The sequence below is a fragment of the Neovison vison genome, chromosome 1 (assembly GCF_020171115.1).
Source record: "Neovison vison isolate M4711 chromosome 1, ASM_NN_V1, whole genome shotgun sequence".
Lineage (NCBI taxonomy): Eukaryota > Metazoa > Chordata > Mammalia > Carnivora > Mustelidae > Neogale > Neogale vison.
In genome coordinates, this window is record NC_058091.1 from 148,142,501 (window position 1) to 148,154,393 (window position 11,893).

The window sequence follows — 11,893 nt, forward strand, 5'->3', positions numbered from 1 at the left end:
TTGGCTCACAAGATTATGGGAGTTGTGTTAAGTCCAAAATCGCCCAGGGGGCAGCAGGCCAGGGACCCAGGAAGAGCCAGCACTGTAATTCAAGCCTGAAAACTACCTGTGGACAGAATTCCCCCCTGCTGGGTTGGGGGGTTATCAGTCTTTTGTTTTATTGATGCCCACCCACATTGTGGAGGGCAGTCTCCTTGACTCAAAGTCCATCAATCCAAATTTAATCATCTCCCAAATCACCCTCACGGAAACATCACAAAAACACAGAATGACAACTGACCACTTATCTGGGCACTGTGGCCCACCAGGCTGGCACATAAAACTAACCGTCACAACTATTTTCCTATTTGAAAGGTTAAACTAACAAAAGGCAGGCAATATACCCAGTGTTCTCAAGGATGTGTGTTGTTTTGTTTTCCTATAAACAAAAGCTCTGTTCCTATCTGGACCTTTTCTTTCCACTTTCGTTTGCATGTAAATTAGAGTACTGAGACTCTGAATTTAAACTTTTTCCCCAAAATCAATTAAAAAAAAAAAAACCCAGATTAATGTTCTTGGTCCCTGAGTGTGCAGGAGAATGTATGAAGAGAGGGCAGGGACCAGAGAACCTTCCCCTGGAGTTTCCAGGTTGTACTAGACGGAGACCTCGAACACGGTGAGTATTGGCAGGAAACTGTGCTATTCGATTTGGGAGGTTTTCTCTAACTGAACTTTCATTTTTTTATTTTAAAATCCTACTTCTTTACATTCTGTGTTGTTTGACTCTCATTTCTAGCTATCTTTGGACCAAAACAGACAAGTAATGAAACGAAACCAAAATTTAACAGACGTGATACCATGTGTGATAGCACACAGCGGATGAAGCCTACTGGCTGCCAAGTGCGAAACAAGCTCCCTGAGCCCATCTTCTTTGCATTCCCCCTTATTGTAGCTTTTATGGCAATATCATGGAGGAATTCCACATGGACTCACGTTCTGAAGATAAGACCACTGACTGTCCCAGTCATTTACTAAGTTTACATATTCTGATCACCATTGCCACAGATGTCCTTCTGCAATTTCTGCTCTAAAATTCTCTTGTGACTAATCCTGGCCTCAAAAGCCCCCTCCTTGAGACACTGAGACTCTTTCCGACTAAGATCCTCTCTTGCTGAGTAAGTCTGATACACCCTGTTTACCGGAATCAGCAGGCTTCCCTGATGGGTTTTGTATGGGGCTTTGCAAGGATTTTGCTTTTAGTCTCAAACCAGAAGTACTGCTGGGCTTGGCAGCCTTAAATCCACTTCCTGGGTTTAACAAAGCATTCCCACTCCTGGGCTCTGGAGTTTTCAGGCTGAGAAGACAGAATAGATGTGTTCCTCTTCTTTATAAACTAATCATTCATATGAAGTGACAATAACAATCACTTCTTATCACTCAAAAACAGGTAACTCCTCATTGCTGTCCAATGACATTCTGCAAACTTGGGCTAGCAGAACACTCAGTACACAAGGGGTAACAACCCCATACTCCAGACCAACCACTTAGACTTATCTATGGAGGCAAAAATCTCAATAAGAGAGTTAGGCCGTAACATTAATTTCCAGCTGTAGACAGTAGCAATGAAAGGCCCCTGGTCTGCTCCTACACCGCCCCAACTTTTGGTTCCCTGGTATAGACCCAAACTGAGAGTTCAAGCCCAGCCCTTCCTCTTACTAGGTGGGTGAACTTGGCCATGTTATTTTCCTCCAGTGGGTGTCAGTTTCCAGATTTATAAAGTAAGGGTAATAATAGTATTCATTTCTTATGAATGTGATCACACAAGCTAACACACATAAAGCACTTGGAAATGCGTCTGTAATGTCTGATAAGTAGGAACTGATATGAAAGTCATTCCTATGTATAAACTACAGCAGGACTGTGTCACTAACCACTGGTTTTTAAGAAGTGTGTTCCCTGCAGTATCTGTGACAAGTGACCTCACAACTACACCTAAGAAGCTCTTTGGTCTACATACCATTTTACTGGGCAGTGTTGGTCAAGTCAAGTTTCGGTTTCTTATTCTGTAAAATGGGACTGATATCACCTCTGCTATGGGGTTATATTGGAGATAAATTAAATGATGTCATGCATATAATGCCAACTCAGTGCTTGAGACCTAGTAAGGATTCAAAAAAAAAAAAAAATGAGATTTGTTAGAATAAATGCCGCTTTATACATCTTGAGTTCTAGATAGTAGCAAGGAAAACACCTCCAGTCCCGGAAAGGATGGGGACCTAGCTGATGCTGAGAACCCAAGTTGGCTGTGACCCATAATTGAGGAAAAGGAACAGCCCTCCTCAAATCAGGTATCATACTCGGTGCCCTTCCCACCCTCGCAGAGGCACTCATCCACTTAACACCGAGGGTCAAAGCCTGAGTGAGATACCGCGGTGTTTGGAACTGGAGGAACAGACCCAACCTAACCCAGAGAAATAGGTCACCGGCAACGCAGAGGGAGACGGGCAGGGACTAGCAGAAGACAGAAGTTTCGGGCGGCGGCAGGAGGAAGGAGCCTTTGTAAAACCGTAGCCGGCAGGATTCGAACCTGCGCGGGGAGACCCCAATGGATTTCAAGTCCATCGCCTTAACCACTCGGCCACGACTACCTACGGGCAGGTGCCCCTTGTCAGCGACTTAGAGGTGCGCCACCGCAGAGGCACGCGCCCACCTCTCCCCGCGGCGCGACATCACGCCGTAGCGGGAGGACGGAGAGACGGTTCGTGCCACCGTTACGTCTGCGAGCGAGGACTCCCCTGCGTCCGCTCAGGGGACAGTCCTGGGTGAAACGCGTGGCGCATAAGCAAATCCAAATTCGGCGGGACGCGTGGAATTCGGAGAAGCCCTGGGAGCCGCGGGGCACCGTCTGTGCCCAGAACTCCCGCCCCCGTCACCGCCGACTGCCCGCCCGCAGGCAGGGACCTCGGAGCAGGCGGCGTCCCCAGCGACCTCGGACCTGCGGATGCCGACGGTGCCTGGAAGCGGCCCGGGAGGACCTGGAGTGGTCCGCGTCCGCTTTCCGCGCTCAACGCCCAGACCCAGGTATCTCGGATGGCTGCACCCGCCCCGCGGCGGAAGAGCGGCTGAAGCCGGCCGCGGACGGGGGTGCGGGCTGGGCGGGGGCAGGGAGGGTCGAGGAGCAGAAGGCGACGCTGGGGAGGTCCCCGCTGGTCGCCTCCCCAGAGAGGGAAGCCCGAGCCTGGCGCATGGGGGCGAAGCGGCTCGACCCCGGGGTTTCCGGCCTCGGGACACTGTCCGCGCCTCACACAGCGGGGGGTGAACGCCGCCGACTCAATCTACCCCATTGACCGAATCCTTCCCGCCCGTAGTCCTGATGCAGGGGCGCCCTACGGAACCGGGTTCTTCTTTGAATGGAGGATTTAGGGGCCACAGGGTTGAGCCTTGGGAACTGAAGTACTTGATGGAAACACCGTCACTGCCGGCTCGGACAGACCTCCGGGTACAATCGGAGAAACCTTCCAGGTCTGAGGCCCTCGGTGTCTCCAGCAGGTAACTCTCGCACATTGTTTTCATCGAGGGCCAGCAAAAGGGCTGCGCCCCTGGTGGGTTCAAGTGGGTCGCCCGGGAAGAAACGCTGCAATCCTATGCCCTCCCACCTGTGAATGAGACTTTGACTTGAAAACACTCTTTGTTGATGCAATCAAGATAAAGCGAGGTCATTCTGGATTGGGTTGGGCCCTAAATCCAATGACTGTATCCTCATAAGGGGCGGGGGGAGATTTGGAGACACACGAACAGACAGCCGGGGACAAAGGCCATGGCAGAAGGTCGCAGGGATGGGAGCAAGGCAGGTGCAAACACCAAGCAGGCCAGGGAAGAAGCCTTGACACAGCTTCCCTCAGACCTTCTAGAAACAGCTAACCTTGCAGACCCCTTGAATTCGGGTTTCTGGTGTCTGGATCTGTGAGAGGAGAAATTTCTGTTGTTTTAGGCCACTCCCTCTATGGTAACTTGTTGGGGCAGCCCTAGGACGCTAATAAATCTCCTTCCTCTTGTGCTTGGAACAATGTCCTTGTTCTCCGTGGTGCTTCTCAATTCCACCAAGGAAGCTCACACAAATGGTTACTTCCTGCACACAGCAAACTTACTTTGGAGAGAACTCTTCTAGGGAAATAATCCAAACTAAAGGAAATTATTTGTGTGCAAAAACTTCTGTGATACTTTTAGTTATAATAATACCATAATTAAAACATCAACAATGGAAGGGGTGGGTATATAACTTACATTATCTATGGTTGGAAGAATGTTGCAAAGCTGTTGAAAACAATATTTTGGAAGAAGTTGTGATAGCTCAGGGAAGAAGCGCATGATAGAATGTTAACTGAAAAGAGCCAGATTAAAACTGTATGTAATATATGACCTTGATTATGTACAGTTTTCTTTATAGATATTTGGAAGTCGGGGGGGGTATGCCAAAGTATTGGGTTTGAGGGTTGTGGGGTTTTTTCCCCTGTGTTTTGCTATGATTTGAAGCATATGTCATTACTAAAGTCTTTAAAATGAAGAAGCAGAAACAATGACTTTATTGCTGGACTGGGAAGGAGGGATTCTCTGCACACGAGACTTCAGCATTATTCAGTAGCCATGCACGGGCTCAAGTGGCCATCAAGCAAAGACACTACTTGTTAAATATGTTGGTGAGGCCAAGTTTTACGGAGAGATTGAGTGGGGGGCCAAGCTCACAGAGCTGGCCCCTGAAAGCGAGGGGAGGGTTGCAGCTGGGACATCTGAATTCAGTATGGGGGGGTTTAGGGCAGAAAAATGCCGCACTCAATTTGACTTTTGTTGTTGTTGTTGTTTTAATAGGTTCTGTCAATCCATTTTGCTTTTAAAACTAAATATTGTGTAATTTATAATGATGATGATGATAATCATAATAATTTGAGAAATAATTTGGGAGATTGAAGTCCAAAGCCAGCTACAAAGGTGAGGTCGTGGCTGGAAGAAACTGCCTTTCAGATGCTCAGATTTTGAGAAAGAGTCCTCAGCAAATGACAGTATAGGTTGCAGTGTGTGTGTGTGTGTGTGTGTGTGTGTGTGTGCGCGCACGCGCGCACACGTATATACTTTCCTCAGATGCACAAGACAGGCAGCACCAAACAAAAACCCTTAAAATGCTCTATAATGGGTGATCTCAGTTATAGAATTTTTCAAGCAAGGTCTTCTGCTCTTGGCCTTGTTTATTTAGGAAAAGCTTTTTCTTATAAATTAAAATAGGCCAGTTTTGTTTTGGTTTGTTTTTTAATGCGGCAGGAGAGTGGCACCAGACCAGAAGGGACTTGTCAGAGGCTCTGCTCCTGGGCCCCAGGCATCACTCAGACACCGAAAGTGATCCTTGAAGGCCTGGAGCGAGAATCAACCAAATGGTCAGCATGGGAACCAAACTTGAGCTTGGAGTGGTAAAAAGGATTAGAAAAACCCATCTCCTGCCCAGGAAGCCAGCCCTGAATGAGCTGCTCAGACACCACAAAGGCCACAATTTTTACTCATCTACAAATATACTCACAATGAAACCAATGGAAAAATACGGCCAGTTGGTTACTAGAAGGGCTTTTGTGGGTTTTTTCCCCACAGAGAGAGAGAGAAAGAGAGAGTAGCACCAGACAAACGGGGGGCGGTGGGTGGGGGGCAGGGAAGGGGTCAGTGGGCAGAGGGAGAGAGGATCTTAAGCAGGCTGCACACCCAGCACAGAGCCCCACACGGGGTCCTATCCCACAACCCAGAGATCATGACCTGAGCTAGGATCAAGAGTCAGATGCTTAAGCAACTGAGCCACCTAGGCGCCCCAATTTTTTTTGTTTTTTAACTCTCTCCTTGTGTCTTTCTCATGAACATGTATACAAAGAGGTGAATGGAAGTTAAACACACACTGCAATGATTCCTCACACAGGGAACACGCGGTGTGATCAGGAAAGAGAGCTGCAACCTCGCCCCAGAAGCTTCCTTCTGCCCCACCCCCCATCCATAGATTGCTGTGTATGTTTTAGGTTAAAATGGTCATCCTATGATGTGTGGTTTTCCATCCCTTCTGGTATTCCCCACTTTGTTTATCATTCTGTCCTCTTATGCTTCCCTTTTGTGTCTTGTCTGCTTGTGTACTGATTGAACAGTTCTACGTTATTCTTTTGATTTTCTTTTGATGGGGAGCCGAGAGATCACCGCATATAGTCCTGACCAAACAATTCTTATACCGATATTTTAGCATTTTCCCAGGCAATGCGAAGGACTTAACATTAGAAAAATGGGATTCTATTCATCTCCGTCTGGGGGGATGTCTGAATTCCTTGTTTGCATCCATATGAATTCTTTGTTCATTTTCTCCTCTAGAAGACATTCACATTGTTTTATGCAGCCAATATTTACTCAGATCTGACTCTCACGTACCCTTGTTACTCAGATTGTCCATGTCTTCCTCTGGGGTTTTTTCTACTTCCTGTCTTACTTCCTGTCTCGATTTTCAGGAGCAGCAAAGCCTTCTGGCTGGAACATAATTTATGAGATACTTGTGACTTGGGGGTAACAGAAAAAAAAACAAAAACAAGGAAACTAGGTTTAAATGACACAGGATTTGGAAAACTTACTGAGAGTCATGAGAGGAAAGGGCTCTCTGGCCTCTGCCCTCCATTCATGTGGCCAGTGCTTCAGCAGCACGTGAAGATCAGAATTTAAGGGGTTCCTCCCAGTGGGGCCCAGGAGAAGCTGCAGCAAGGTCCAGTTACCCTGTGATAAAAATAAGCCTAGTTCTCTCCCTTCTCTTTGACCTGCTGATGTCTGAGTCAAGTCTCCCCAAACTTTATTATCAGGAATGTGCATCCCAACAGTCCTCTGAGAACTAATCTGACTAGTATTTTCCATTCAGTCATGGACACAACTTTGACGTAATTTACAAGATGAATATTAATGAAAAACTTAGCCACGATTAAAAGGTGAATTTACTTTAGCAGTATGATGCTTAGTTTCTACTTAAAGAATTTGGTTTTGGTTAGTTAAAAATTAGGTTAGGTGACAAAGGACAATCTCCAAATGCAGAAGGTTCATAGCCTGGGGTCTATGGACTTTATGTGTTCCACAAACACTCTGAACCAGTTTGCAAAATGATATGTATGTGTATCTAGGGATACCTTCATGGGAAAGGGGTTTCACAGATTTTATTCCATATGATCTGGAATTCAGAGCCAGAATAATGTACCATGAATCTCTGTTCTAATGACTTCTTTATCTTGGGAAAGAGAAGAAGAATTTTTCACCTATGTTTTGTTTGGGGGAAATAAACAAGATGCCTATGAATGAGCACGAATACTTTAAAGCAATTCCCAGAGACTGATGCAGGACTGACCTCAGTCTAGCAGGGAGCTTACCATGCCACTGAGGCTGATTCTCCCCTGCTCCCTGAAGCCATCTGTGATGCTCCCTGATGTGCCTGGTTCGGAGTGGGCCCTCGAGGCCTAAAGCAACCTTGGAGCTCTGGCCTGAACCAAGGTCTCAGTCTACCAACAAACCATCAAATCTCCTATTTCACTTTCATCGTGGATCGCTGCTCAGACAACCAGTCCGTACACTGTGTCTCTATCTTGCATCTTCTCTGTGAAGAAGTGGGAGCCAAGACCCCACCTGCTGGTTTCCTGGACTCATGGATTCATAATTTTAGTCTATCCCATGACAATTAGCCCCAAATCTCCAAGGGCAGAGCCAGGGCTTAGTGTCCTGCTAACTGCTGGGCCCACAGCAGAGTAGAGCAGTGGGCCGGCATAGGAACTCCTCCTTCCAAATTCCTACAACTCTCTGTGCTCTGAGGCCAAGTGGGTTCTGCAGGCCTTAGTACTGGGTCTGATAATGGGGCTCATTAGTTAAAGGGGGAGGGCACTGTGCTGGTGCACATTGCAAACCAGAGTTCTGAATTCCCTTTGAAGAAATAATTTCATTTGGCCACTTTCTTGTTCTTACTCCCTAAAGCAATAGTTTCTACTTACTTGGGAAGGTAGAAGAGAGAGTGCCTATATCCCCCACACTCAGTTTCTCCTAGGATTAAAATCTTACCTGAGTGTGGCACATTTATTACAATCAATGAACAAATATTTATACATTATTATTAACCAAAGTCCAAAAATTATTCCGATCTCCCTGGTTTCTACCTCATGTCCATTTTGATTCCTGGATCTGATTCAAAATGTTACGGTGAATTTACTCATCGTTTTCTCAGCCTCACCTCGGCTGTGGCAGTTTCTCAGATTTTCCTTGTTTTTGAACAATCCCGACGGTTTGCGGGGGTGCTCAGGTATTTTGTAGGAAGCCCCTCATTTCCCCGATGTTTTTCTCATAATTAAACAGGAGTTATGGGCTTGGGGGAGAGAGATCACAGAAGAAAAGTGCCATTTTCGTGTTCATCACTTATACCATGTCAAGGGTATATACTAGCCAAAATGGCTCATCGCTCCCCAAGTTGACCCTGGCCCCTGGCTGAAACTGTGAGTGTCGGGTTCCTTCGCTGCTTAGCCTGTCTTCCCCCGTCCGGTGCTGTGCTCTCGAGAAAGCAGCCCTGCGCAGAGCTGGCGGTTACGGCGTGCGGAGTCGGGTGGTGGGGACTCTCCTGCGCGGGGGACCGGGGCGGGCTCCACGTCGAAGGGGCTGGAACCAGGCGGTGGGAACTGGGACGTGGTGCTCACGCTCACTCATTACGATTCACTTCCCAGATGTCGCTTCTCCCCCATTTAGTTATTCAGTTATTTGTATCTGTTTTTGTTTTTCTCTTTTTCCTTTTCGGGCAGAGAGCCCGGAATCTGGCCCCCGCCCTCGCCCCTGCAGAGGCTCCCGGTGAACGTGTTGCCGGACCTGAAGCTGCGTCGCGTCGCAAGCACTCCCGAGTCTGGGGGCTCCGTTCCTCGGGCTGCCGGAAAGCACGTCCCTGACCCGCCTGGCAGGAGAGGGTCACTCCGTCCCCGGGGCCTCGGGACACGCCGGGACCCGGGCTCCGCGCCCCTCGCCACGGGCTGTCACCTGCGCCTCTTCCGGAGCGTTTCCTTCCCTTCCGGACGTCTCCCTGGCACCGAAATGACCTCGGCTGGACGCCGCGGCCCCTCCGGGGGTCTCGCCGGGAAGCTTCGAACCCTGACACCCGCGAGTGTCACTCTCGGTGGAGATGCTTGGCTTCTGTCCTCAGCCCTTCGGGGGACCGTCGGGCACCGCTTCTGTCCCCTCGCGACGCAGGGAGTCGTCACCGCCGGGCCGCTCGGGGAAGGCTCGCGGCTGCGGCCGGGAAGAGCCGGGTCGAAGCCTCCCGGGACAGCCCTGCGGGAAGGCCGCGGGTTCGGATCCTTTTCTCCCCGCGGCGGCGCGGCCGCTGAAGGCTTCTCCGCCCCCGGCGCAGCCGCACGGGCCGGGACCGCCCGGCAGCGGGCGTCAAACGACGACCTCCGGCGCGTGCGGGTCCCGGGACTAACCTGCGGGGGCGGAGGGAGCGCGAGGCCCGCCCTCGGGAGGCCGCGAGCCGGTGGGTCCCGCAGCGCCGGGCGGGTGGAGACGGCGGCCGCTCGCAGGTGCCGCCCGGGCCGCCCGCGCGGGAGGAGCCGCCGCACCTGCGTCTGGGCCCGCGGGCGGGGGGCGCACGGAGGCCGGGCGGCGCCCACAAGCACGGACCCGGGTCATCTGTCCCTAGAAACCGATTTGCTTTGGGACGTCGCCCGAAGGGCCCTGTGCACGCGGGGAAAGGCCAGTGTGTCACGGAGGCAGATACCAGAAACTGGGCCGCGAATTTCAGCTTTTCTGAGAACTCCTGGAGTTCAGAAGTGGAGATGCATCCGGTCAGGAAGGAGTGCTGTCACCGCCTATCACTGTGGGGTTCCATGGTGTAATGGTTAGCACTCTGGACTCTGAATCCAGCGATCCGAGTTCAAATCTCGGTGGAACCTGAGTGTTTTCCTTTTTCTTATTGTTAAGTTTCCCTTTTAGGGATGGTTGGCTGGAGACCCCCAGTTCACAGGAACCCAGAGTGTAATCCTGAAGAGCAGGATATCCCGGACTCTGGGTGGACCCCAGTGGCTGCCCGCTGCATTGTTCAGAGTAGAGGACCATCCCCCTCCCCTCCCCGCCCCCACCGTTTTCCTCTCCCACCTAACATATTCAGCGACACAATTTTGAGTTAAGTTGAACTTCTCCTGATTTATTGCTTTACAGAATGTAGTGAGATCCCTTCGTGCAGACGGATGCCACAAAATGAGGGAGAAGAAAAGTTCTCATGAATACAATACTTTGCTGCTCAGAGAGAATGAGGCTTCATAATGTCCATTAGGTACAATGACCTGAATTTATGGGAAAATTTCATTTTCCACTGAGAAACGGAGACTTGTGAAAATCTATTCATACTTTAAATGAAGAATTTCTTGAACTGTCTCAGATATTTGAACACTACTGAATGCCCACATGTAAACTCGAAGCGCTTGTGGATGGAGTAAATAAAGATCCAGATACATTTTCTAAATGTTTCCACTGTTGCTTTGGTCATTTCTGTGACACGGAGCCACCACACGGAATTGTTGTCCATGAAGAATACGTCCCACAGAAATCAGAGCTTTCAAATTGTATCCTAGGTTATCTCTGTGGTCATTTTATTTTCATAACTGAATGTTCCAATTGCAAGTTAATTCATTTTCTGGTAAATGTCTGCATTTAAGGCAGGACAAGGTACTGAGATCCTCAAAAAGTAATTCCAAAGTGCTTTCCTTAGTTTTATTTCAACTATCATATGTCTAAAAATTGTATATATTTTTTATTTTTGAATTTTTTTTCAATTTATTTATTTTCAGAAAAACATTATTCTTTATTTTTTCACCACACCCAGTGCTCCATGCAAGCCGTGCCCTCTATAATACCCACCACCTGGTACCCCAACCTCCCACCCCCCCCACCACTTCAAACCCCTCAGATTGTTTTTCAGAGTCCATAGTCTCTCATGGTTCACCTCCCCTTCCAATTTACCCAAATTCCCCACTCCTCTCTAACGCCCCTTGTCCTCCATGCTATTTGTTATGCTCCACAAATAAGTGAAACCATATGATAATTGACTCTCTCTGCTTGACTTATTTCACTCAGCAGAATCTCTTCCAGTCCCGTCCATGTTGCTACAAAAGTTGGGTATTCATCCTTTCTGATGGAGGCATAATACTCCATAGTGTATATGGACAAAAATTGTATATTTTTATTCCAAGATTCAAAGTGTCAGACTACACTTTATCTTCTGGGTCTTTTTCACTTAGCAATACATTGCTAAAATTAATTGTTACTTTTGCTGCAATAGCTGCCATTCATTACTCCTTCATTCATGAATAATGCTCTACTGTGTCAATATACTGCCGTTCATTCATCCACCTTTTTGTCAATGGGAAACTCACATATTTTACGTGATATGAATTTGGTTTTGAATTACGTCAGCGCCAGGGTCAAGGAAATTGAAATTGTTTTAGGGCAGAGGAAATCTGGGCTGCAGTAACCACACAGCTGAGAATTGTAACTTTGAGCTATCTTGTTCTCCCTCCAAATGCTTGGGCACAGTAATAATCACTCACCCTCTATATTATACTACCCAAGTCTCGGAATTACTCCTAATCCTTCAATTCCTAGAGTTAACTGTCAGCAGCTCTCTGGAGCTCTCTATGTCCCCCCACGTACATGCCATTGCTAGGCCCTATTTCACCACCACCTCTAGCAGCTTACGTAGTTTACCGGAACGTAGCCTTACCAAGAAGTAATTCTGCAGAAGATCTATGCCACCCTGTTTCTTTCTTCAGAAGGAAGAAATCTTGCTTTCGTACATCTGATGGGCAAAGCTTGGGGCACATGCCTGCATTCTAGCTGCACAGAA

General features: G+C 48.4%; 2 non-coding genes across 2 annotated transcripts; one reads left to right on the forward strand and one right to left on the reverse strand.

The window, feature by feature from the left end:
- Positions 1-2,545: 2,545 nt before the first annotated feature.
- On the reverse strand, positions 2,546-2,627 carry TRNAS-UGA. Its single transcript has one exon. It is a non-coding gene; the product is annotated as a tRNA-Ser (tRNA).
- Positions 2,628-9,872: 7,245 nt separating this feature from the next.
- Positions 9,873-9,944, forward strand: TRNAQ-CUG. Its single transcript has one exon. It is a non-coding gene; the product is annotated as a tRNA-Gln (tRNA).
- Positions 9,945-11,893: the final 1,949 nt, after the last annotated feature.